The 26389-nt window shown below is 34.7% G+C and overlaps 1 protein-coding gene across 1 annotated transcript in view; it reads right to left on the bottom strand.

Moving 5' to 3' along the window:
* LOC144496840 (ras/Rap GTPase-activating protein SynGAP-like) overlaps positions 1–26389 on the bottom strand; it is a 770844-nt gene that overhangs the window by 465227 nt on the left and 279228 nt on the right. The gene's annotated exons all lie outside the window — the stretch shown is intronic.

Here is a 26389-nt window from a genome sequence, read left to right as displayed (position 1 = left end):
GCACTGAGAGTATTTGGTAGCAGTGAGTGTATTTGATATCACTGAGTATATTTGATAACACTGAGTGTATTTGATAACACTGAGTGTATTTGATAGCACTGAGAGTATTTGATAGCAGTGAGCGTATTTGATATCACTGAGTATATTTGATAACACTGAGTGTATTTGATAACACTGAGTGTATTTGATAGCACTGAGTGTATTTGATAAAATTGAGTGTATTTGATAGCACTGAGTGTATTTGATAGCACTGAGTGTATTTGATATCACTGAGTGTATTTGATAACACTGAATGTATTTGATAGCACTGAGTGTATTTGATAGCACTGGGTGTATTTGATAGCACTGAGTGTATTTGATAGCACTGAGTGTATTTGATAGCACTGCGTCTATTTGATGACACTGAGTGTATTTGCTAACACTGAGTGTATTTGATAACACTGAGTGTATTTGAAAACACTGAGTGCATTTGATAAAATTGAGTGTATTTGATAGCACTGAGTGTATTTGATAACACTGAGTGTATTTGATAGCACTGAGTGTATTTGATAGCACTGAGTATATTTGAGGGCAGTGAGTGTATTTGATAACACTGAATGTATTTGATAGCACTGAGTGTATTTGATAACACTGAGAGTATTTGAAAACACTAAGCCTATTTGATAACACTGGACGTATTTGATAACACTGAGGGTATTTGATAGCGCTGAGTGTGTTTGATAGCGCTGAGTGTATTTGATAACACGGAGTGTAATTGATAACACTGAGTGTGTTTGATATCACTGATTGTATTTGATAACACTGAGTGTATTTGATAGCACTGAGAGTATTTGGTAGCAGTGAGTGTATTTGATATCACTGAGTATATTTGATAACACTGAGTGTATTTGATAACACTGAGTGTATTTGATAGCACTGAGTGTATTTGATAACATGAGTGTATTTGATAGCACTGAGTGTATTTGATAGCACTGAGTGTATTTGATAACATGAGTGTATTTGATATCACTGAGTGTATTTGATAATACTGAGTGTATTTGATAACATGAGTGTATTTGATATCACTGAGTGTATTTGATAACATTGAGTGTATTTGAGAGCACTGAGTGTATTTGATATCACTGAGTGTATTTGATAGCACTGAGTGTATTTGATATCACTGAGTGTATTTGATAGCACTGAGTGTATGTGACAGCACTGAGTGTATTTGAGAGCACTGAGTGTATTTGATTACACTGAATGTATCTGATAAAACTGAGTGTATTTGATAACACTGAGTGTATTTGATAACATTGAGCGTATTTAATAGCGCTGAGTGTGTTTGATAGCGCTGAGTGTGTTTGATAGCACGGAGTGTATTTGATAACACTGAGTGTGTTTGATAGCACGGAATGTATTTGATAACACTGAGTGTATTTGATAACACTGAGTGTGTTTGATAACACTGAGTGTATTTGATAACACTGAGTGTACTTGAAAACACTGAGTGTATTTGATAACACTGAGTGTATTTGATAACACTGAGTGTACTTGATAACACTAAGTGTATTTCATAACACTGAGGGTATTTGATAGCGCTGACTGTGTTTGATAGCGCTGAGTGTATTTGATAGCACTGAGTGTATTTGATAGCACTGAGTGTATTTGATAACACTGAGTGTATTTGATAACACTGGGTGTATTTGATAGCACTGAGTGTATTTGATAGCACTGAGAGTATTTGATAGCAGTGAGCGTATTTGATATCACTGAGTTTATTTGATAACACTGTGTGTATTTGATAACACTGAGTGTATTTGATAGCACTGAGAGTATTTGATAGCACTGGGTGTATTTGATAGCACTGAGTGTATTTGATATCACTGAGTGTATTTGATAACACTGAGTGCATTTGATAAAATTGAGTGTATTTGATAGCACTGAGTGTATTTGATAGCACTGAGTGTATTTGATAACACTGATTGTATTTGATAACACTGAGTGTATTTGATAGCACTGAGTGTATTTGATAACACTGAGTGTATTTGATAGCACTGAGTGTATTTGATAGCACTGGGTGTATTTAATATCACTGAGTGTATTTGATAGCACTGCGTGTATTTGAGAGCACTGAGTGTATTTGATATCACTGAGTGTATTTGATAACACTGAGAGTATTTGAAAACACTAAGCCTATTTGATAACACTGGACGTATTTGATAACACTGAGGGTATTTGATAGCGCTGAGTGTGTTTGATAGCGCTGAGTGTATTTGATAACACGGAGTGTAATTGATAACACTGAGTGTGTTTGATATCACTGATTGTATTTGATAACACTGAGTGTATTTGATAGCACTGAGAGTATTTGGTAGCAGTGAGTGTATTTGATATCACTGAGTATATTTGATAACACTGAGTGTATTTGATAACACTGAGTGTATTTGATAACACTGAGTGTATTTGATAGCACTGAGTGTATTTGATAACATGAGTGTATTTGATAGCACTGAGTGTATTTGATAGCACTGAGTGTATTTGATAACATGAGTGTATTTGATATCACTGAGTGTATTTGATAATACTGAGTGTATTTGATAACACTGAGTGTATTTGATAACACTGAGTGTATTTGATAGCACTGAGTATATTTGAGGGCAGTGAGTGTATTTGATAACACTGAATGTATTTGATAGCACTGAGTGTATTTGATAACACTGAGAGTATTTGAAAACACTAAGCCTATTTGATAACACTGGACGTATTTGATAACACTGAGTGTATTTGATAACACTGAGTGTATTTGATAGCACTGAGTATATTTGAGGGCAGTGAGTGTATTTGATAACACTGAATGTATTTGATAGCACTGAGTGTATTTGATAACACTGAGAGTATTTGAAAACACTAAGCCTATTTGATAACACTGGACGTATTTGATAACACTGAGGGTATTTGATAGCGCTGAGTGTGTTTGATAGCGCTGAGTGTATTTGATAACACGGAGTGTAATTGATAACACTGAGTGTGTTTGATATCACTGATTGTATTTGATAACACTGAGTGTATTTGATAGCACTGAGAGTATTTGGTAGCAGTGAGTGTATTTGATATCACTGAGTATATTTGATAACACTGAGTGTATTTGATAACACTGAGTGTATTTGATAACACTGAGTGTATTTGATAGCACTGAGTGTATTTGATAACATGAGTGTATTTGATAGCACTGAGTGTATTTGATAGCACTGAGTGTATTTGATAACATGAGTGTATTTGATATCACTGAGTGTATTTGATAATACTGAGTGTATTTGATAACATGAGTGTATTTGATATCACTGAGTGTATTTGATAACATTGAGTGTATTTGAGAGCACTGAGTGTATTTGATATCACTGAGTGTATTTGATAGCACTGAGTGTATTTGATATCACTGAGTGTATTTGATAGCACTGAGTGTATGTGACAGCACTGAGTGTATTTGAGAGCACTGAGTGTATTTGATTACACTGAATGTATCTGATAAAACTGAGTGTATTTGATAACACTGAGTGTATTTGATAACATTGAGCGTATTTAATAGCGCTGAGTGTGTTTGATAGCGCTGAGTGTGTTTGATAGCACGGAGTGTATTTGATAACACTGAGTGTGTTTGATAGCACGGAATGTATTTGATAACACTGAGTGTATTTGATAACACTGAGTGTGTTTGATAACACTGAGTGTATTTGATAACACTGAGTGTACTTGAAAACACTGAGTGTATTTGATAACACTGAGTGTATTTGATAACACTGAGTGTACTTGATAACACTAAGTGTATTTCATAACACTGAGGGTATTTGATAGCGCTGACTGTGTTTGATAGCGCTGAGTGTATTTGATAGCACTGAGTGTATTTGATAGCACTGAGTGTATTTGATAACACTGAGTGTATTTGATAACACTGGGTGTATTTGATAGCACTGAGTGTATTTGATAGCACTGAGAGTATTTGATAGCAGTGAGCGTATTTGATATCACTGAGTTTATTTGATAACACTGTGTGTATTTGATAACACTGAGTGTATTTGATAGCACTGAGAGTATTTGATAGCACTGGGTGTATTTGATAGCACTGAGTGTATTTGATATCACTGAGTGTATTTGATAACACTGAGTGCATTTGATAAAATTGAGTGTATTTGATAGCACTGAGTGTATTTGATAGCACTGAGTGTATTTGATAGCACTGAGTGTATTTGATAACACTGAATGTATTTGATAGCACTGAGTGTATTTGATAGCACTGGGTGTATTTGATAGCACTGAGTGTATTTGATAGCACTGGGTGTATTTGATAGCACTGAGGGTATTTGATATCACTGAGTGTATTTGATAACACTGAGTGTATTTGATAACACTGAGTGTATTTGATAACACTAAGTGCATTTGATAAAATTGAGTGTATTTGATAGCACTGAGTGTATTTGATAGCACTGCGTCTATTTGATGACACTGAGAGTATTTGCTAACACTGAGTGTATTTGATAACACTGAGTGTATTTGAAAACACTGAGTGCATTTGATAAAATTGAGTGTATTTGATAGCACTGAGAGTATTTGATAGCAGTGAGCGTATTTGATATCACTGAGTATATTTGATAACACTGAGTGTATTTGATAACACTGAGTGTATTTGATAGCACTGAGTGTATTTGATAAAATTGAGTGTATTTGATAGCACTGAGTGTATTTGATAGCACTGAGTGTATTTGATATCACTGAGTGTATTTGATAACACTGAATGTATTTGATAGCACTGAGTGTATTTGATAGCACTGGGTGTATTTGATAGCACTGAGTGTATTTGATAGCACTGAGTGTATTTGATAGCACTGCGCCTATTTGATGACACTGAGTGTATTTGCTAACACTGAGTGTATTTGATAACACTGAGTGTATTTGAAAACACTGAGTGCATTTGATAAAATTGAGTGTATTTGATAGCACTGAGTGTATTTGATAACACTGAGTGTATTTGATAGCACTGAGTGTATTTGATAGCACTGAGTATATTTGAGGGCAGTGAGTGTATTTGATAACACTGAATGTATTTGATAGCACTGAGTGTATTTGATAACACTGAGAGTATTTGAAAACACTAAGCCTGTTTGATAACACTGGACGTATTTGATAACACTGAGGGTATTTGATAGCGCTGAGTGTGTTTGATAGCGCTGAGTGTATTTGATAACACGGAGTGTAATTGATAACACTGAGTGTGTTTGATATCACTGATTGTATTTGATAACACTGAGTGTATTTGATAGCACTGAGAGTATTTGGTAGCAGTGAGTGTATTTGATATCACTGAGTATATTTGATAACACTGAGTGTATTTGATAACACTGAGTGTATTTGATAGCACTGAGTGTATTTGATAACATGAGTGTATTTGATAGCACTGAGTGTATTTGATAGCACTGAGTGTATTTGATAACATGAGTGTATTTGATATCACTGAGTGTATTTGATAATACTGAGTGTATTTGATAACATGAGTGTATTTGATATCACTGAGTGTATTTGATAACATTGAGTGCATTTGAGAGCACTGAGTGTATTTGATATCACTGAGTGTATTTGATAGCACTGAGTGTATTTGATATCACTGAGTGTATTTGATAGCACTGAGTGTATGTGACAGCACTGAGTGTATTTGAGAGCACTGAGTGTATTTGATTACACTGAATGTATCTGATAAAACTGAGTGTATTTGATAACACTGAGTGTATTTGATAACATTGAGCGTATTTAATAGCGCTGAGTGTGTTTGATAGCGCTGAGTGTGTTTGATAGCACGGAGTGTATTTGATAACACTGAGTGTGTTTGATAGCACGGAATGTATTTGATAACACTGAGTGTATTTGATAACACTGAGTGTGTTTGATAACACTGAGTGTATTTGATAACACTGAGTGTACTTGAAAACACTGAGTGTATTTGATAACACTGAGTGTATTTGATAACACTGAGTGTACTTGATAACACTAAGTGTATTTCATAACACTGAGGGTATTTGATAGCGCTGACTGTGTTTGATAGCGCTGAGTGTATTTGATAGCACTGAGTGTATTTGATAGCACTGAGTGTATTTGATAACACTGAGTGTATTTGATAACACTGGGTGTATTTGATAGCACTGAGTGTATTTGATAGCACTGAGAGTATTTGATAGCAGTGAGCGTATTTGATATCACTGAGTTTATTTGATAACACTGTGTGTATTTGATAACACTGAGTGTATTTGATAGCACTGAGAGTATTTGATAGCACTGGGTGTATTTGATAGCACTGAGTGTATTTGATATCACTGAGTGTATTTGATAACACTGAGTGCATTTGATAAAATTGAGTGTATTTGATAGCACTGAGTGTATTTGATAGCACTGAGTGTATTTGATAGCACTGAGTGTATTTGATAACACTGATTGTATTTGATAACACTGAGTGTATTTGATAGCACTGAGTGTATTTGATAACACTGAGTGTATTTGATAGCACTGAGTGTATTTGATAGCACTGGGTGTATTTAATATCACTGAGTGTATTTGATAGCACTGCGTGTATTTGAGAGCACTGAGTGTATTTGATATCACTGAGTGTATTTGATATCACTGAATGTATTTGATAGCACTGAGTGTATTTGATAGCACTGAGTGTATTTGATATCACTGAGTGTATTTGATAACGCTGAGTGTATTTGATAACACTGAGTGCATTTGATAAAATTGAGTGTATTTGATAGCACTGAGTGTATTTGATAGCACTGAGTGTATTTGATAGCACTGAGTGTATTTGATAGCACTGGGTGTATTTGATAACACTGGGTGTATTTGATAGCACTGAGTGTATTTGATAGCACTGAGTGTATTTGATAGCACTGAGTGTATTTGATAGCACTGAGTGTATTTGATAGCACTGAGTGTATTTGATAACACTGAATGTATTTGATATCACTGAGTGTATTTGATAACACTGAGTGCAGTTGATAAAATTGAGTGTATTTGATAGCACTGAGTGTATTTGATAGCACTGAGTGTATTTGATAGCACTGAGTGTATTTGACAGCACTGAGTGTATTTGATAGCACAGAGTGTATTTGACAGCACTGCGTCTATTTGATGACACTGAGTGTATTTGATAACACTGAGTGTATTTGATAACACTGAGTGCATTTGATAAAATTGAGTGTATTTGATAGCACTGAGTGTATTTGATAACACTGAGTGTATTTGATAGCACTGAGTGTATTTGATAGCACTGAGTGTATTTGATAGCACTGCGTGTATTTGATAACACTGAGTGTATTTGATATCACTGAGTGTATTTGATAACACTGAGTGCAGTTGATAAAATTGAGTGTATTTGATAGCACTGAGTGTATTTGATAGCACTGCGTGTATTTGAGAGCACTGAGTGTATTTGATAACACGGAGTGTAATTGATAACACTGAGTGTGTTTGATATCACTGATTGTATTTGATAACACTGAGTGTATTTGATAGCACTGAGAGTATTTGGTAGCAGTGAGTGTATTTGATATCACTGAGTATATTTGATAACACTGAGTGTATTTGATAACACTGAGTGTATTTGATAGCACTGAGTGTATTTGATAACATGAGTGTATTTGATAGCACTGAGTGTATTTGATAGCACTGAGTGTATTTGATAACATGAGTGTATTTGATATCACTGAGTGTATTTGATAATACTGAGTGTATTTGATAACATGAGTGTATTTGATATCACTGAGTGTATTTGATAACATTGAGTGTATTTGAGAGCACTGAGTGTATTTGATATCACTGAGTGTATTTGATAGCACTGAGTGTATTTGATATCACTGAGTGTATTTGATAGCACTGAGTGTATGTGACAGCACTGAGTGTATTTGAGAGCACTGAGTGTATTTGATTACACTGAATGTATCTGATAAAACTGAGTGTATTTGATAACACTGAGTGTATTTGATAACATTGAGCGTATTTAATAGCGCTGAGTGTGTTTGATAGCGCTGAGTGTGTTTGATAGCACGGAGTGTATTTGATAACACTGAGTGTGTTTGATAGCACGGAATGTATTTGATAACACTGAGTGTATTTGATAACACTGAGTGTGTTTGATAACACTGAGTGTATTTGATAACACTGAGTGTACTTGAAAACACTGAGTGTATTTGATAACACTGAGTGTATTTGATAACACTGAGTGTACTTGATAACACTAAGTGTATTTCATAACACTGAGGGTATTTGATAGCGCTGACTGTGTTTGATAGCGCTGAGTGTATTTGATAGCACTGAGTGTATTTGATAGCACTGAGTGTATTTGATAACACTGAGTGTATTTGATAACACTGGGTGTATTTGATAGCACTGAGTGTATTTGATAGCACTGAGAGTATTTGATAGCAGTGAGCGTATTTGATATCACTGAGTATATTTGATAACACTGTGTGTATTTGATAACACTGAGTGTATTTGATAGCACTGAGAGTATTTGATAGCACTGGGTGTATTTGATAGCACTGAGTGTATTTGATATCACTGAGTGTATTTGATAACACTGAGTGCATTTGATAAAATTGAGTGTATTTGATAGCACTGAGTGTATTTGATAGCACTGAGTGTATTTGATAGCACTGAGTGTATTTGATAACACTTATTGTATTTGATAACACTGAGTGTATTTGATAGCACTGAGTGTATTTGATAACACTGAGTGTATTTGAAAACACTGGGTGTATTTGATAGCACTGAGTGTATTTAATAGCACTGATAGTATTTGATAGCAGTGAGCGTATTTGATATCACTGAGTATATTTGATAACACTGAGTGTATTTGATAACACTGAGTGTATTTGATAGCACTGAGAATATTTGATAGCAGTGAGCGTATTTGATATCACTGAGTATATTTGATAACACTGAGTGTATTTGATAACACTGAGTGTATTTGATAGCCCTGAGTGTATTTGATAAAATTGAGTGTATTTGATAGCACTGAGTGTATTTGATAGCACTGAGTGTATTTGATAGCACTGGGTGTATTTAATATCACTGACTGTATTTGATAGCACTGCGTGTATTTGAGAGCACTGAGTGTATTTGATATCACTGAGTGTATTTGATATCAATGAATGTATTTGATAGCACTGAGTGTATTTGATAGCACTGGGTGTATTTGATAGCACTGAGTGTATTTGATATCACTGAGTGTATTTGATAACGCTGAGTGTATTTGATAACACTGAGTGCATTTGATAAAATTGAGTGTATTTGATAGCACTGAGTTTATTTGATAGCACTGAGTGTATTTGATAGCACTGAGTGTATTTGATAGCACTGGGTGTATTTGATAGCACTGAGTGTATTTGATAGCACTGAGTGTATTTGATAGCACTGAGTGTATTTGAAAACACTGAGTGTATTTGATAACACTGTGTATTTGATAACACTGGGTGTATTTGATAGCACTGAATGTATTTGATATCACTGAGAGTATTTGATATCACTGAGTGTATTTGATATCACTGAGTGTATTTGATAACACTGAGTGCAGTTGATAAAATTGAGTGTATTTGATAGCACTGAGTGTATTTGATAGCACTGAGTGTATTTGATAGCACTGAGTGTATTTGACAGCACTGAGTGTATTTGATAGCACAGAGTGTATTTGACAGCACTGCGTCTATTTGATGACACTGAGTGTATTTGATAACACTGAGTGTATTTGATAACACTGAGTGCATTTGATAAAATTGAGTGTATTTGATAGCACTGAGTGTATTTGATAACACTGAGTGTATTTGATAGCACTGAGTGTATTTGATAGCACTGAGTGTATTTGATAGCACTGCGTGTATTTGATAACACTGAGTGTATTTGATATCACTGAGTGTATTTGATAACATTGAGTGCAGTTGATAAAATTGAGTGTATTTGATAACACTGAGTGTATTTGATAGCACTGCGTGTATTTGAGAGCACTGAGTGTATTTGATAACACTGAGTGTATTTGATAACACTGAGTGCATTTGATAAAATTGAGTGTATTTGATAGCACTGAGCGTATTTGATAACACTGAGTATATTTGATAGCACTGAGTGTATTTGATAGCACTGAGTGTATTTGATAACACTGAGTGTATTTGAAAACACTAAGCGTATTTGATAACACTGGATGTATTTGATAACACTGAGTGTATTTGATAACACTGAGTGTATTTGATATCACTGAGTGTATTTGATAGCACTGAGTGTATTTGATAGCACTGAGCGTATTTGATATCACTGAGTGTATTTGATAACATTGAGTGTATTTGATATCACTGAGTGTATTTGATAGCACTGAGTGTATGTGACAGCACTGAGTGTATTTGAGAGCACTGAGTGTATTTGATTACACTGAATGTATCTGATAAAACTGAGTGTATTTGATAACACTGAGTGTATTTGATAACATTGAGCGTATTTCATAGCGCTGACTGTGTTTGATAGCGCTGAGTGTGTTTGATAGCACGGAGTGTATTTGATAACACTGAGTGTGTTTGATAGCACGGAATGTATTTGATAACACTGAGTGTATTTGATAACACTGAGTGTGTTTGATAACACTGAGTGTATTTGATAACACTGAGTGTACTTGAAAACACTGAGTGTATTTGATAACACTGAGAGTATTTGATAACACTGAGTGTATTTGATAACACTAAGTGTATTTGATAACACTGAGGGTATTTGATAGCGCTGACTGTGTTTGATAGCGCTGAGTGTATTTGATAACACGGAGTGTATTTGATAGCACTGAGAGTATTTGATAGCAGTGAGTGTATTTGATATCACTGAGTATATTTGATAACACTGAGTGTATTTGATAACACTGAGTGTATTTGATAGCACTGAGTGTATTTGATAACATGAGTGTATTTGATAGCACTTAGTGTATTTGATAGCACTGAGCGTATTTGATAACATTGAGTGTATTTGAGAGCACTGAGTGTATTTGATTACACTGAATGTATCTGATAAAACTGAGTGTATTTGATAACACTGAGTGTATTTGATAACATTGAGCGTATTTAATAGCGCTGAGTGTGTTTGATAGCGCTGAGTATATTTGATAACACTGAGTGTATTTGATAACACTGAGGGTATTTGATAGCACTGAGAGTCTTTGATAGCAGTGAGCGTATTTGATATCACTGAGTATATTTGATAACACTGAGTGTATTTGATAACACTGAGTGTATTTGATATCACTGAGTGTATTTGATAACACTGAATGTATTTGATAGCACTGAGTGTATTTGATAGCACTGGGTGTATTTGATAGCACTGAGTGTATTTGATAGCACTGGGTGTATTTGATAGCACTGAGGGTATTTGATATCACTGAGTGTATTTGATAACACTGAGTGTATTTGATAACACTGAGTGTATTTGATAACACTAAGTGCATTTGATAAAATTGAGTGTATTTGATAGCACTGAGTGTATTTGATAGCACTGCGTCTATTTGATGACACTGAGAGTATTTGCTAACACTGAGTGTATTTGATAACACTGAGTGTATTTGAAAACACTGAGTGCATTTGATAAAATTGAGTGTATTTGATAGCACTGAGTGTATTTGATAACACTGAGTTTATTTGATAGCACTGAGTGTATTTGATAGCACTGAGTATATTTGAGAGCAGTGAGTGTATTTGATAACACTGAATGTATTTGATAGCACTGAGTGTATTTGATAACACTGAGAGTATTTGAAAACACTAAGCCTATTTGATAACACTGGACGTATTTGATAACACTGAGGGTATTTGATAGCGCTGAGTGTGTTTGATAGCGCTGAGTGTATTTGATAACACGGAGTGTAATTGATAACACTGAGTGTGTTTGATATCACTGATTGTATTTGATAACACTGAGTGTATTTGATAGCACTGAGAGTATTTGGTAGCAGTGAGTGTATTTGATATCACTGAGTATATTTGATAACACTGAGTGTATTTGATAACACTGAGTGTATTTGATAGCACTGAGAGTATTTGATAGCAGTGAGCGTATTTGATATCACTGAGTATATTTGATAACACTGAGTGTATTTGATAACACTGAGTGTATTTGATAGCACTGAGTGTATTTGATAAAATTGAGTGTATTTGATAGCACTGAGTGTATTTGATAGCACTGAGTGTATTTGATATCACTGAGTGTATTTGATAACACTGAATGTATTTGATAGCACTGAGTGTATTTGATAGCACTGGGTGTATTTGATAGCACTGAGTGTATTTGATAGCACTGAGTGTATTTGATAGCACTGCGTCTATTTGATGACACTGAGTGTATTTGCTAACACTGAGTGTATTTGATAACACTGAGTGTATTTGAAAAAACTGAGTGCATTTGATAAAATTGAGTGTATTTGATAGCACTGAGTGTATTTGATAACACTGAGTGTATTTGATAGCACTGAGTGTATTTGATAGCACTGAGTATATTTCAGGGCAGTGAGTGTATTTGATAACACTGAATGTATTTGATAGCACTGAGTGTATTTGATAACACTGAGAGTATTTGAAAACACTAAGCCTATTTGATAACACTGGACGTATTTGATAACACTGAGGGTATTTGATAGCGCTGAGTGTGTTTGATAGCGCTGAGTGTATTTGATAACACGGAGTGTAATTGATAACACTGAGTGTGTTTGATATCACTGATTGTATTTGATAACACTGAGTGTATTTGATAGCACTGAGAGTATTTGGTAGCAGTGAGTGTATTTGATATCACTGAGTATATTTGATAACACTGAGTGTATTTGATAACACTGAGTGTATTTGATAACACTGAGTGTATTTGATAGCACTGAGTGTATTTGATAACATGAGTGTATTTGATAGCACTGAGTGTATTTGATAGCACTGAGTGTATTTGATAACATGAGTGTATTTGATATCACTGAGTGTATTTGATAATACTGAGTGTATTTGATAACATGAGTGTATTTGATATCACTGAGTGTATTTGATAACATTGAGTGTATTTGAGAGCACTGAGTGTATTTGATATCACTGAGTGTATTTGATAGCACTGAGTGTATTTGATATCACTGAGTGTATTTGATAGCACTGAGTGTATGTGACAGCACTGAGTGTATTTGAGAGCACTGAGTGTATTTGATTACACTGAATGTATCTGATAAAACTGAGTGTATTTGATAACACTGAGTGTATTTGATAACATTGAGCGTATTTAATAGCGCTGAGTGTGTTTGATAGCGCTGAGTGTGTTTGATAGCACGGAGTGTATTTGATAACACTGAGTGTGTTTGATAGCACGGAATGTATTTGATAACACTGAGTGTATTTGATAACACTGAGTGTGTTTGATAACACTGAGTGTATTTGATAACACTGAGTGTACTTGAAAACACTGAGTGTATTTGATAACACTGAGTGTATTTGATAACACTGAGTGTACTTGATAACACTAAGTGTATTTCATAACACTGAGGGTATTTGATAGCGCTGACTGTGTTTGATAGCGCTGAGTGTATTTGATAGCACTGAGTGTATTTGATAGCACTGAGTGTATTTGATAACACTGAGTGTATTTGATAACACTGGGTGTATTTGATAGCACTGAGTGTATTTGATAGCACTGAGAGTATTTGATAGCAGTGAGCGTATTTGATATCACTGAGTTTATTTGATAACACTGTGTGTATTTGATAACACTGAGTGTATTTGATAGCACTGAGAGTATTTGATAGCACTGGGTGTATTTGATAGCACTGAGTGTATTTGATATCACTGAGTGTATTTGATAACACTGAGTGCATTTGATAAAATTGAGTGTATTTGATAGCACTGAGTGTATTTGATAGCACTGAGTGTATTTGATAGCACTGAGTGTATTTGATAACACTGAATGTATTTGATAGCACTGAGTGTATTTGATAGCACTGGGTGTATTTGATAGCACTGAGTGTATTTGATAGCACTGGGTGTATTTGATAGCACTGAGGGTATTTGATATCACTGAGTGTATTTGATAACACTGAGTGTATTTGATAACACTGAGTGTATTTGATAACACTAAGTGCATTTGATAAAATTGAGTGTATTTGATAGCACTGAGTGTATTTGATAGCACTGCGTCTATTTGATGACACTGAGAGTATTTGCTAACACTGAGTGTATTTGATAACACTGAGTGTATTTGAAAACACTGAGTGCATTTGATAAAATTGAGTGTATTTGATAGCACTGAGTGTATTTGATAACACTGAGTTTATTTGATAGCACTGAGTGTATTTGATAGCACTGAGTATATTTGAGAGCAGTGAGTGTATTTGATAACACTGAATGTATTTGATAGCACTGAGTGTATTTGATAACACTGAGAGTATTTGAAAACACTAAGCCTATTTGATAACACTGGACGTATTTGATAACACTGAGGGTATTTGATAGCGCTGAGTGTGTTTGATAGCGCTGAGTGTATTTGATAACACGGAGTGTAATTGATAACACTGAGTGTGTTTGATATCACTGATTGTATTTGATAACACTGAGTGTATTTGATAGCACTGAGAGTATTTGGTAGCAGTGAGTGTATTTGATATCACTGAGTATATTTGATAACACTGAGTGTATTTGATAACACTGAGTGTATTTGATAGCACTGAGAGTATTTGATAGCAGTGAGCGTATTTGATATCACTGAGTATATTTGATAACACTGAGTGTATTTGATAACACTGAGTGTATTTGATAGCACTGAGTGTATTTGATAAAATTGAGTGTATTTGATAGCACTGAGTGTATTTGATAGCACTGAGTGTATTTGATATCACTGAGTGTATTTGATAACACTGAATGTATTTGATAGCACTGAGTGTATTTGATAGCACTGGGTGTATTTGATAGCACTGAGTGTATTTGATAGCACTGAGTGTATTTGATAGCACTGCGTCTATTTGATGACACTGAGTGTATTTGCTAACACTGAGTGTATTTGATAACACTGAGTGTATTTGAAAACACTGAGTGCATTTGATAAAATTGAGTGTATTTGATAGCACTGAGTGTATTTGATAACACTGAGTGTATTTGATAGCACTGAGTGTATTTGATAGCACTGAGTATATTTGAGGGCAGTGAGTGTATTTGATAACACTGAATGTATTTGATAGCACTGAGTGTATTTGATAACACTGAGAGTATTTGAAAACACTAAGCCTATTTGATAACACTGGACGTATTTGATAACACTGAGGGTATTTGATAGCGCTGAGTGTGTTTGATAGCGCTGAGTGTATTTGATAACACGGAGTGTAATTGATAACACTGAGTGTGTTTGATATCACTGATTGTATTTGATAACACTGAGTGTATTTGATAGCACTGAGAGTATTTGGTAGCAGTGAGTGTATTTGATATCACTGAGTATATTTGATAACACTGAGTGTATTTGATAACACTGAGTGTATTTGATAGCACTGAGTGTATTTGATAACATGAGTGTATTTGATAGCACTGAGTGTATTTGATAGCACTGAGTGTATTTGATAACATGAGTGTATTTGATATCACTGAGTGTATTTGATAATACTGAGTGTATTTGATAACATGAGTGTATTTGATATCACTGAGTGTATTTGATAACATTGAGTGTATTTGAGAGCACTGAGTGTATTTGATATCACTGAGTGTATTTGATAGCACTGAGTGTATTTGATATCACTGAGTGTATTTGATAGCACTGAGTGTATGTGACAGCACTGAGTGTATTTGAGAGCACTGAGTGTATTTGATTACACTGAATGTATCTGATAAAACTGAGTGTATTTGATAACACTGAGTGTATTTGATAACATTGAGCGTATTTAATAGCGCTGAGTGTGTTTGATAGCGCTCAGTGTGTTTGATAGCACGGAGTGTATTTGATAACACTGAGTGTGTTTGATAGCACGGAATGTATTTGATAACACTGAGTGTATTTGATAACACTGAGTGTGTTTGATAACACTGAGTGTATTTGATAACACTGAGTGTACTTGAAAACACTGAGTGTATTTGATAACACTGAGTGTATTTGATAACACTGAGTGTACTTGATAACACTAAGTGTATTTCATAACACTGAGGGTATTTGATAGCGCTGACTGTGTTTGATAGCGCTGAGTGTATTTGATAGCACTGAGTGTATTTGATAGCACTGAGTGTATTTGATAACACTGAGTGTATTTGATAACACTGGGTGTATTTGATAGCACTGAGTGTATTTGATAGCACTGAGAGTATTTGATAGCAGTGAGCGTATTTGATATCACTGAGTTTATTTGATAACACTGTGTGTATTTGATAACACTGAGTGTATTTGATAGCACTGAGAGTATTTGATAGCACTGGGTGTATTTGATAGCACTGAGTGTATTTGATATCACTGAGTGTATTTGATAACACTGAGTGCATTTGATAAAATTGAGTGTATTTGATAGCACTGAGTGTATTTGATAGCACTGAGTGTATTTGATAGCACTGAGTGTATTTGATAACACTGAATGTATTTGATAGCACTGAGTGTATTTGATAGCACTGGGTGTATTTGATAGCACTGAGTGTATTTGATAGCACTGGGTGTATTTGATAGCACTGAGGGTATTTGATATCACTGAGTGTATTTGATAACACTGAGTGTATTTGATAACACTGAGTGTATTTGATAACACTAAGTGCATTTGATAAAATTGAGTGTATTTGATAGCACTGAGTGTATTTGATAGCACTGCGTCTATTTGATGACACTGAGAGTATTTGCTAACACTGAGTGTATTTGATAACACTGAGTGTATTTGAAAACACTGAGTGCATTTGATAAAATTGAGTGTATTTGATAGCACTGAGTGTATTTGATAACACTGAGTTTATTTGATAGCACTGAGTGTATTTGATAGCACTGAGTATATTTGAGAGCAGTGAGTGTATTTGATAACACTGAATGTATTTGATAGCACTGAGTGTATTTGATAACACTGAGAGTATTTGAAAACACTAAGCCTATTTGATAACACTGGACGTATTTGATAACACTGAGGGTATTTGATAGCGCTGAGTGTGTTTGATAGCGCTGAGTGTATTTGATAACACGGAGTGTAATTGATAACACTGAGTGTGATTGATATCACTGATTGTATTTGATAACACTGAGTGTATTTGATAGCACTGAGAGTATTTGGTAGCAGTGAGTGTATTTGATATCACTGAGTATATTTGATAACACTGAGTGTATTTGATAACACTGTGTGTATTTGATAACACTGAGTGTATTTGATAGCACTGAGAGTATTTGATAGCACTGGGTGTATTTGATAGCACTGAGTGTATTTGATATCACTGAGTGTATTTGATAACACTGAGTGCATTTGATAAAATTGAGTGTATTTGATAGCACTGAGTGTATTTGATAGCACTGAGTGTATTTGATAGCACTGAGTGTATTTGATAACACTGAATGTATTTGATAGCACTGAGTGTATTTGATAGCACTGGGTGTATTTGATAGCACTGAGTGTATTTGAAAGCACTGGGTGTATTTGATAGCACTGAGGGTATTTGATATCACTGAGTGTATTTGATAACACTGAGTGTATTTGATAACACTGAGTGTATTTGATAACACTAAGTGCATTTGATAAAATTGAGTGTATTTGATAGCACTGAGTGTATTTGATAGCACTGCGTCTATTTGATGACACTGAGAGTATTTGCTAACACTGAGTGTATTTGATAACACTGAGTGTATTTGAAAACACTGAGTGCATTTGATAAAATTGAGTGTATTTGATAGCACTGAGTGTATTTGATAACACTGAGTTTATTTGATAGCACTGAGTGTATTTGATAGCACTGAGTATATTTGAGAGCAGTGAGTGTATTTGATAACACTGAATGTATTTGATAGCACTGAGTGTATTTGATAACACTGAGAGTATTTGAAAACACTAAGCCTATTTGATAACACTGGACGTATTTGATAACACTGAGGGTATTTGATAGCGCTGAGTGTGTTTGATAGCGCTGAGTGTATTTGATAACACGGAGTGTAATTGATAACACTGAGTGTGATTGATATCACTGATTGTATTTGATAACACTGAGTGTATTTGATAGCACTGAGAGTATTTGGTAGCAGTGAGTGTATTTGATATCACTGAGTATATTTGATAACACTGAGTGTATTTGATAACACTGAGTGTATTTGATAACACTGAGTGTATTTGATAGCACTGAGAGTATTTGATAGCAGTGAGCGTATTTGATATCACTGAGTATATTTGATAACACTGAGTGTATTTGATAACACTGAGTGTATTTGATAGCACTGAGTGTATTTGATAAAATTGAGTGTATTTGATAGCACTGAGTGTATTTGATAGCACTGAGTGTATTTGATATCACTGAGTGTATTTGATAACACTGAATGTATTTGATAGCACTGAGTGTATTTGATAGCACTGGGTGTATTTGATAGCACTGAGTGTATTTGATAGCACTGAGTGTATTTGATAGCACTGCGTCTATTTGATGACACTGAGTGTATTTGCTAACACTGAGTGTATTTGATAACACTGAGTGTATTTGAAAACACTGAGTGCATTTGATAAAATTGAGTGTATTTGATAGCACTGAGTGTATTTGATAACACTGAGTGTATTTGATAGCACTGAGTGTATTTGATAGCACTGAGTATATTTGAAGGGCAGTGAGTGTATTTGATAACACTGAATGTATTTGATAGCACTGAGTGTATTTGATAACACTGAGAGTATTTGAAAACACTAAGCCTATTTGATAACACTGGACGTATTTGATAACACTGAGGGTATTTGATAGCGCTGAGTGTGTTTGATAGCGCTGAGTGTATTTGATAACACGGAGTGTAATTGATAACACTGAGTGTGTTTGATATCACTGATTGTATTTGATAACACTGAGTGTATTTGATAGCACTGAGAGTATTTGGTAGCAGTGAGTGTATTTGATATCACTGAGTATATTTGATAACACTGAGTGTATTTGATAACACTGAGTGTATTTGATAGCACTGAGTGTATTTGATAACATGAGTGTATTTGATAGCACTGAGTGTATTTGATAGCACTGAGTGTATTTGATAACATGAGTGTATTTGATATCACTGAGTGTATTTGATAATACTGAGTGTATTTGATAACATGAGTGTATTTGATATCACTGAGTGTATTTGATAACATTGAGTGTATTTGAGAGCACTGAGTGTATTTGATATCACTGAGTGTATTTGATAGCACTGAGTGTATTTGATATCACTGAGTGTATTTGATAGCACTGAGTGTATGTGACAGCACTGAGTGTATTTGAGAGCACTGAGTGTATTTGATTACACTGAATGTATCTGATAAAACTGAGTGTATTTGATAACACTGAGTGTATTTGATAACATTGAGCGTATTTAATAGCGCTGAGTGTGTTTGATAGCGCTGAGTGTGTTTGATAGCACGGAGTGTATTTGATAACACTGAGTGTGTTTGATAGCACGGAATGTATTTGATAACACTGAGTGTATTTGATAACACTGAGTGTGTTTGATAACACTGAGTGTATTTGATAACACTGAGTGTACTTGAAAACACTGAGTGTATTTGATAACACTGAGTGTATTTGATAACACTGAGTGTACTTGATAACACTAAGTGTATTTCATAACACTGAGGGTATTTGATAGCGCTGACTGTGTTTGATAGCGCTGAGTGTATTTGATAGCACTGAGTGTATTTGATAACACTGAGTGTATTTGATAACACTGGGTGTATTTGATAGCACTGAGTGTATTTGATAGCACTGAGAGTATTTGATAGCAGTGAGCGTATTTGATATCACTGAGTTTATTTGATAACACTGTGTGTATTTGATAACACTGAGTGTATTTGATAGCACTGAGAGTATTTGATAGCACTGGGTGTATTTGATAGCACTGAGTGTATTTGATATCACTGAGTGTATTTGATAACACTGAGTGCATTTGATAAAATTGAGTGTATTTGATAGCACTGAGTGTATTTGATAGCACTGAGTGTATTTGATAGCACTGAGTGTATTTGATAACACTGATTGTATTTGATAACACTGAGTGTATTTGATAGCACTGAGTGTATTTGATAACACTGAGTGTATTTGATAGCACTGAGTGTATTTGATAGCACTGGGTGTATTTAATATCACTGAGTGTATTTGATAGCACTGCGTGTATTTGAGAGCACTGAGTGTATTTGATATCACTGAGTGTATTTGATAACACTGAGAGTATTTGAAAACACTAAGCCTATTTGATAACACTGGACGTATTTGATAACACTGAGGGTATTTGATAGCGCTGAGTGTGTTTGATAGCGCTGAGTGTATTTGATAACACGGAGTGTAATTGATAACACTGAGTGTGTTTGATATCACTGATTGTATTTGATAACACTGAGTGTATTTGATAGCACTGAGAGTATTTGGTAGCAGTGAGTGTATTTGATATCACTGAGTATATTTGATAACACTGAGTGTATTTGATAACACTGAGTGTATTTGATAACACTGAGTGTATTTGATAGCACTGAGTGTATTTGATAACATGAGTGTATTTGATAGCACTGAGTGTATTTGATAGCACTGAGTGTATTTGATAACATGAGTGTATTTGATATCACTGAGTGTATTTGATAATACTGAGTGTATTTGATAACACTGAGTGTATTTGATAACACTGAGTGTATTTGATAGCACTGAGTATATTTGAGGGCAGTGAGTGTATTTGATAACACTGAATGTATTTGATAGCACTGAGTGTATTTGATAACACTGAGAGTATTTGAAAACACTAAGCCTATTTGATAACACTGGACGTATTTGATAACACTGAGTGTATTTGATAACACTGAGTGTATTTGATAGCACTGAGTATATTTGAGGGCAGTGAGTGTATTTGATAACACTGAATGTATTTGATAGCACTGAGTGTATTTGATAACACTGAGAGTATTTGAAAACACTAAGCCTATTTGATAACACTGGACGTATTTGATAACACTGAGGGTATTTGATAGCGCTGAGTGTGTTTGATAGCGCTGAGTGTATTTGATAACACGGAGTGTAATTGATAACACTGAGTGTGTTTGATATCACTGATTGTATTTGATAACACTGAGTGTATTTGATAGCACTGAGAGTATTTGGTAGCAGTGAGTGTATTTGATATCACTGAGTATATTTGATAACACTGAGTGTATTTGATAACACTGAGTGTATTTGATAACACTGAGTGTATTTGATAGCACTGAGTGTATTTGATAACATGAGTGTATTTGATAGCACTGAGTGTATTTGATAGCACTGAGTGTATTTGATAACATGAGTGTATTTGATATCACTGAGTGTATTTGATAATACTGAGTGTATTTGATAACATGAGTGTATTTGATATCACTGAGTGTATTTGATAACATTGAGTGTATTTGAGAGCACTGAGTGTATTTGATATCACTGAGTGTATTTGATAGCACTGAGTGTATTTGATATCACTGAGTGTATTTGATAGCACTGAGTGTATGTGACAGCACTGAGTGTATTTGAGAGCACTGAGTGTATTTGATTACACTGAATGTATCTGATAAAACTGAGTGTATTTGATAACACTGAGTGTATTTGATAACATTGAGCGTATTTAATAGCGCTGAGTGTGTTTGATAGCGCTGAGTGTGTTTGATAGCACGGAGTGTATTTGATAACACTGAGTGTGTTTGATAGCACGGAATGTATTTGATAACACTGAGTGTATTTGATAACACTGAGTGTGTTTGATAACACTGAGTGTATTTGATAACACTGAGTGTACTTGAAAACACTGAGTGTATTTGATAACACTGAGTGTATTTGATAACACTGAGTGTACTTGATAACACTAAGTGTATTTCATAACACTGAGGGTATTTGATAGCGCTGACTGTGTTTGATAGCGCTGAGTGTATTTGATAGCACTGAGTGTATTTGATAGCACTGAGTGTATTTGATAACACTGAGTGTATTTGATAACACTGGGTGTATTTGATAGCACTGAGTGTATTTGATAGCACTGAGAGTATTTGATAGCAGTGAGCGTATTTGATATCACTGAGTTTATTTGATAACACTGTGTGTATTTGATAACACTGAGTGTATTTGATAGCACTGAGAGTATTTGATAGCACTGGGTGTATTTGATAGCACTGAGTGTATTTGATATCACTGAGTGTATTTGATAACACTGAGTGCATTTGATAAAATTGAGTGTATTTGATAGCACTGAGTGTATTTGATAGCACTGAGTGTATTTGATAGCACTGAGTGTATTTGATAACACTGAATGTATTTGATAGCACTGAGTGTATTTGATAGCACTGGGTGTATTTGATAGCACTGAGTGTATTTGATAGCACTGGGTGTATTTGATAGCACTGAGGGTATTTGATATCACTGAGTGTATTTGATAACACTGAGTGTATTTGATAACACTGAGTGTATTTGATAACACTAAGTGCATTTGATAAAATTGAGTGTATTTGATAGCACTGAGTGTATTTGATAGCACTGCGTCTATTTGATGACACTGAGAGTATTTGCTAACACTGAGTGTATTTGATAACACTGAGTGTATTTGAAAACACTGAGTGCATTTGATAAAATTGAGTGTATTTGATAGCACTGAGTGTATTTGATAACACTGAGTTTATTTGATAGCACTGAGTGTATTTGATAGCACTGAGTATATTTGAGAGCAGTGAGTGTATTTGATAACACTGAATGTATTTGATAGCACTGAGTGTATTTGATAACACTGAGAGTATTTGAAAACACTAAGCCTATTTGATAACACTGGACGTATTTGATAACACTGAGGGTATTTGATAGCGCTGAGTGTGTTTGATAGCGCTGAGTGTATTTGATAACACGGAGTGTAATTGATAACACTGAGTGTGTTTGATATCACTGATTGTATTTGATAACACTGAGTGTATTTGATAGCACTGAGAGTATTTGGTAGCAGTGAGTGTATTTGATATCACTGAGTATATTTGATAACACTGAGTGTATTTGATAACACTGAGTGTATTTGATAGCACTGAGAGTATTTGATAGCAGTGAGCGTATTTGATATCACTGAGTATATTTGATAACACTGAGTGTATTTGATAACACTGTGTGTATTTGATAACACTGAGTGTATTTGATAGCACTGAGAGTATTTGATAGCACTGGGTGTATTTGATAGCACTGAGTGTATTTGATATCACTGAGTGTATTTGATAACACTGAGTGCATTTGATAAAATTGAGTGTATTTGATAGCACTGAGTGTATTTGATAGCACTGAGTGTATTTGATAGCACTGAGTGTATTTGATAACACTGAATGTATTTGATAGCACTGAGTGTATTTGATAGCACTGGGTGTATTTGATAGCACTGAGTGTATTTGATAGCACTGGGTGTATTTGATAGCACTGAGGGTATTTGATATCACTGAGTGTATTTGATAACACTGAGTGTATTTGATAACACTGAGTGTATTTGATAACACTAAGTGCATTTGATAAAATTGAGTGTATTTGATAGCACTGAGTGTATTTGATAGCACTGCGTCTATTTGATGACACTGAGAGTATTTGCTAACACTGAGTGTATTTGATAACACTGAGTGTATTTGAAAACACTGAGTGCATTTGATAAAATTGAGTGTATTTGATAGCACTGAGTGTATTTGATAACACTGAGTTTATTTGATAGCACTGAGTGTATTTGATAGCACTGAGTATATTTGAGAGCAGTGAGTGTATTTGATAACACTGAATGTATTTGATAGCACTGAGTGTATTTGATAACACTGAGAGTATTTGAAAACACTAAGCCTATTTGATAACACTGGACGTATTTGATAACACTGAGGGTATTTGATAGCGCTGAGTGTGTTTGATAGCGCTGAGTGTATTTGATAACACGGAGTGTAATTGATAACACTGAGTGTGTTTGATATCACTGATTGTATTTGATAACACTGAGTGTATTTGATAGCACTGAGAGTATTTGGTAGCAGTGAGTGTATTTGATATCACTGAGTATATTTGATAACACTGAGTGTATTTGATAACACTGAGTGTATTTGATAGCACTGAGAGTATTTGATAGCAGTGAGCGTATTTGATATCACTGAGTATATTTGATAACACTGAGTGTATTTGATAACACTGAGTGTATTTGATAGCACTGAGTGTATTTGATAAAATTGAGTGTATTTGATAGCACTGAGTGTATTTGATAGCACTGAGTGTATTTGATATCACTGAGTGTATTTGATAACACTGAATGTATTTGATAGCACTGAGTGTATTTGATAGCACTGGGTGTATTTGATAGCACTGAGTGTATTTGATAGCACTGAGTGTATTTGATAGCACTGCGTCTATTTGATGACACTGAGTGTATTTGCTAACACTGAGTGTATTTGATAACACTGAGTGTATTTGAAAACACTGAGTGCATTTGATAAAATTGAGTGTATTTGATAGCACTGAGTGTATTTGATAGCACTGAGTGTATTTGATAGCACTGAGTATATTTGAGGGCAGTGAGTGTATTTGATAACACTGAATGTATTTGATAGCACTGAGTGTATTTGATAACACTGAGAGTATTTGAAAACACTAAGCCTATTTGATAACACTGGACGTATTTGATAACACTGAGGGTATTTGATAGCGCTGAGTGTGTTTGATAGCGCTGAGTGTATTTGATAACACGGAGTGTAATTGATAACACTGAGTGTGTTTGATATCACTGATTGTATTTGATAACACTGAGTGTATTTGATAGCACTGAGAGTATTTGGTAGCAGTGAGTGTATTTGATATCACTGAGTATATTTGATAACACTGAGTGTATTTGATAACACTGAGTGTATTTGATAGCACTGAGTGTATTTGATAACATGAGTGTATTTGATAGCACTGAGTGTATTTGATAGCACTGAGTGTATTTGATAACATGAGTGTATTTGATATCACTGAGTGTATTTGATAATACTGAGTGTATTTGATAACATGAGTGTATTTGATATCACTGAGTGTATTTGATAACATTGAGTGCATTTGAGAGCACTGAGTGTATTTGATATCACTGAGTGTATTTGATAGCACTGAGTGTATTTGATATCACTGAGTGTATTTGATAGCACTGAGTGTATGTGACAGCACTGAGTGTATTTGAGAGCACTGAGTGTATTTGATTACACTGAATGTATCTGATAAAACTGAGTGTATTTGATAACACTGAGTGTATTTGATAACATTGAGCGTATTTAATAGCGCTGAGTGTGTTTGATAGCGCTGAGTGTGTTTGATAGCACGGAGTGTATTTGATAACACTGAGTGTGTTTGATAGCACGGAATGTATTTGATAACACTGAGTGTATTTGATAACACTGAGTGTGTTTGATAACACTGAGTGTATTTGATAACACTGAGTGTACTTGAAAACACTGAGTGTATTTGATAACACTGAGTGTATTTGATAACACTGAGTGTACTTGATAACACTAAGTGTATTTCATAACACTGAGGGTATTTGATAGCGCTGACTGTGTTTGATAGCGCTGAGTGTATTTGATAGCACTGAGTGTATTTGATAGCACTGAGTGTATTTGATAACACTGGGTGTATTTGATAGCACTGAGTGTATTTGATAGCACTGAGAGTATTTGATAGCAGTGAGCGTATTTGATATCACTGAGTTTATTTGATAACACTGTGTGTATTTGATAACACTGAGTGTATTTGATAGCACTGAGAGTATTTGATAGCACTGGGTGTATTTGATAGCACTGAGTGTATTTGATATCACTGAGTGTATTTGATAACACTGAGTGCATTTGATAAAATTGAGTGTATTTGATAGCACTGAGTGTATTTGATAGCACTGAGTGTATTTGATAGCACTGAGTGTATTTGATAACACTGATTGTATTTGATAACACTGAGTGTATTTGATAGCACTGAGTGTATTTGATAACACTGAGTGTATTTGATAGCACTGAGTGTATTTGATAGCACTGGGTGTATTTAATATCACTGAGTGTATTTGATAGCACTGCGTGTATTTGAGAGCACTGAGTGTATTTGATATCACTGAGTGTATTTGATATCACTGAATGTATTTGATAGCACTGAGTGTATTTGATAGCACTGGGTGTATTTGATAGCACTGAGTGTATTTGATATCACTGAGTGTA

The sequence above is a fragment of the Mustelus asterias genome, chromosome 8 (genome assembly GCF_964213995.1).
Source record: "Mustelus asterias chromosome 8, sMusAst1.hap1.1, whole genome shotgun sequence".
NCBI classification, from domain to species: domain Eukaryota; kingdom Metazoa; phylum Chordata; class Chondrichthyes; order Carcharhiniformes; family Triakidae; genus Mustelus; species Mustelus asterias.
This window is presented reverse-complemented; position numbering and strand designations above follow the sequence as displayed.